This window comes from Mastomys coucha, unplaced genomic scaffold (assembly GCF_008632895.1).
Source record: "Mastomys coucha isolate ucsf_1 unplaced genomic scaffold, UCSF_Mcou_1 pScaffold20, whole genome shotgun sequence".
Taxonomy (NCBI): domain Eukaryota; kingdom Metazoa; phylum Chordata; class Mammalia; order Rodentia; family Muridae; genus Mastomys; species Mastomys coucha.
The window spans coordinates 106612987-106616445 of NW_022196903.1; positions in this window are offsets into that span (position 1 = coordinate 106612987).

Consider the following 3459-nt stretch of genomic DNA (forward strand, 5'->3'; position numbering starts at 1 on the left):
GAGAGAGAGAGGGCTTGATGGGCTGGGAGATAGCTCACAGATAAAGCAGGGTTGCTTTACATAGGACCTAGGTGTGGCTCCAGCACCCACATAGTGGTTCACAACTGTCTGTAATTCCAGTTCCACTCTCTTGTCCTCTTTGAGCAGGAGGCATCCACATGGTACACACACGTATATATACAAGCAAAACATTAATAAAATAACAAATCGTATTTTAAAAGCTTGATACATTCAATTATTCTTCATTGGGGCAGAGAGATGGGTCAGCAATTTGTGGCTCTTCCAGAGAACTGGAGTGGGCTTCTCAGTAGTAACTCAAGGCAACTTACGACTATTTGTGACTCTAGTTCCAACCTCTTCCTGGGCTTCCATAGAGACCCACACACATGTACACACACACACACACACACACACACACACACACACACACACACGTATATTCTTTATGCCAGCTTTATGATACTATGAGCAAAAAAAAAAAAAAAAAAAAAAAAAAAAAAAAAAAAAAAAAAAAACCAAGAAGCCAGGAACTGTGGCGCATGCCTTAGTCCCAATATTTGGGAGACTAAAGAAAATCAAACCAGGAAGCGGGGCCAACTTGGAGAGCATCAAGAGACCCTAGCTCTCCCCAACCTTCCTTCCCTCTCTTTCCCTCTTCTCCAATCTATATATGTTCAGAAAACAAACAACACAATGGAAATACAAAGAATGAATAGAAACACAGACCAAAGAAGTACAAATTGTCTTTGAAATGATAATATCACAGAAATAGAACTGCATTTTTAAACCACGTATGTGACCCCCCCTCCAAAAAAAATACAGGGCTGGAGAGATGGCTCAGTGTTTAAGAGCACCTGCTGTTCTTGCAAAGGGCCCAGGTTGCTTTACTTTGTTGAGACAGGGTCTCACTATGTAGCTCTGGCTATACTAGAATTCACTATGTAAACCAGGCTAGCCCTGGACGTATATCTATGCACCAGATGCATGCCTGATGTCAGAGGGGGAAGCCAGAAGAGGGCATCGACTCCACTGGAGCTGGAGTTATAGATGGTGTGAACTGCCATGATGAGAATGGTGCTTGGATTGTCTACAAGAACAGCTAAGGCATCTTGTCTAGCCCCTGATACTTAAGAAATTTGCTTTTTTGTTTTGAATGAATAAATGTTGGAAAAATCGGGAAAGTAGTGAGAAACTCCATCCTTACTATTTCTTCCTGAAGCTTCTCAGCAATATTTTACTTTATTACCTTACTTTATTTTTTGTTTGAATCCAGATTTTAATCATGTACCTGAATAATGATATAAGAAAGAGGAGTTCTAAGGCCTGTATATCATTTTCATGGAAGGATTGCAGAGTAATTGACTTGTCCTGTGTCATTGCCCAAAATATTAAAAAGGCTTAGTGTTGTTTTTTTCTGAAGAAGAAAGCCAACTTACTATGTCCAGTGCTGACTTTGCCTTTTGTCTATAGATATATTGATTTGCTATCTGGAGTTTCCAATGTTTACCTAGAACTAATTCAAATGGAGAATATGGAGTTTTCTATCTATTTCCAGGCAAGTTCTTCCTGGCTTCTGAAATTCTTCCTTCCAGGGGCTGGAGAGATGGCTCAGTGGGTAAGAGCACTGACTGCTCTTCCAAAGGTCCTGAGTTCAAATTCCAGCCACCACATAGTGGCTCACAATCATCCGTAATGAGATCTGACCCCCTCTTCTGAAGTGTCTGAAGACAGCTACAGTGTACTCACATATAATAAATAAATAAATCTTCAAAAAAATTCTTCCTTCCACAAATCTTCTATAACTATGCACCAAGTCAGCAAAACCAATAACACTGAGTCTTGGGGAAAATCCAGGAGGCATTTTGGAGATATTAATGGTTGTCTAATCCTCACTGGATGGAGGATTCCACCTTGGGGTTTAGTTTCCTGACAGCAACTTGTATATGGCTCAGAATAATGTTAAAGTTGTGAGATAGTTTCTTCAAGTTGAGTCCTTGGCTCCTCCTCACATTTAGATCAACCCCCAGGAGCTGACTAAACTGAAAAAATCATCGATCTTCATGTAATTTTTGTGAGGTGAGTCCTTTTGGGGTGCTGCATAGACTCTGAAGGTGAGCAGGCTCAGGCTGGCAGCCCCCACAGATCTCTGAATTACCCTGAGCGTGTTGCTGGCAGCCACAGCTCTGGCAGGGTCCTTCAGCAATATTTTAACTCAAAAATCTTCCAAGTTTAACTCTCAAGCCACTGGATTATTTCTTGTTTCTGCTACTGAAGTAGGCTTCATCTTTATCACCTCCAGCCCGTTCTCCATACAGCAACTAGATGTGTGCGGGTAGGTAGGTAGGTAGGTAGGTAGGTAGGTAGGTAGGTAGGTAGATAGGTAGATAAGATCTCACTGTATTGCCTAGGCTGACATCAGACTCATGCTTCAACTTCCCAAGTGCTGTGATCACAGGCATATACTCCTATGCCTAGTTCAACCATATGGTTGCCTTTTAAAAAATTAATTTAAAAAATCTTGTGTGTGTATGGGTGTTTGGGCTGCATGTAGATCTGTGTGCCATATTATGCAGTGCTCATCTGAGCCAGAAGAGGGTGCCAGAAACTCTGGAACTGGAGTTTCAGTCAGTTGTGAGCTGTGGGTGTTAGGAGCCAAACCCCAAAGGTTTGAAGAGATGGATCAGTGGTTAACAGCACTTGTTTTTTTTGTTGTTTTTGTTTGTTGTTTGTTTGTTTTGGTTTTTTGAGACAGGGTTTCTCTGTGTAGCTCTGGCTGTCCTGGAACTCACTCTGTAGACCAGGCTGGCCTCAAACTCAGAAATCTGCCTGCCTCTGCCTCCCAAGTGCTGGAATTAAAGGTGTACCCACTACCGCCTGGCAACAGCACTTGTTCTTGAAAAGGACCTGAGTTGGATTTCCAGAGCCTGCATGGTAGCTCACAAGAGCTCCAGTTCCAGGGCATTTGGGGATTTGACATTTTCTCCTGACTTCCCCTAGCACCAGGCATACATTTGGTGCACAGACACAAACACATAGGGTCTGAAGAGCATTCTGTGAGTTCAAGGCTATCCACATAGCGAATTCCAGGACATAGTGAGACCCTGTCTCAATAAAACAAACAATTTGGGTCCTTTGCAAGAACAGCAGGTGCTCTTAACCACTGAGCCATCTCTATCTATCTATCTATCTATCTATCTATCTATCTATCTATCTATCTGACAACGTTCAACATAGGCGAGGCTAGCCTCCAATTCCCTATGTAACTGAGGATGAACTCTTGAACTCTACCTCTTCCTGTCTCCACCTTTCTTTCCTTTAAAAGGTCCTGGAGGGCAGTGCAGTCACTATTGGCGGAGATTTTTTTGTTTTTGTTTTTGTTTTAAAATTTTTTTTTTAAAAAGAGGATGTTGTATTTCTTTCTTTCTTTTTTTTTTTTTAAGGTTTATTTACTTATTATAT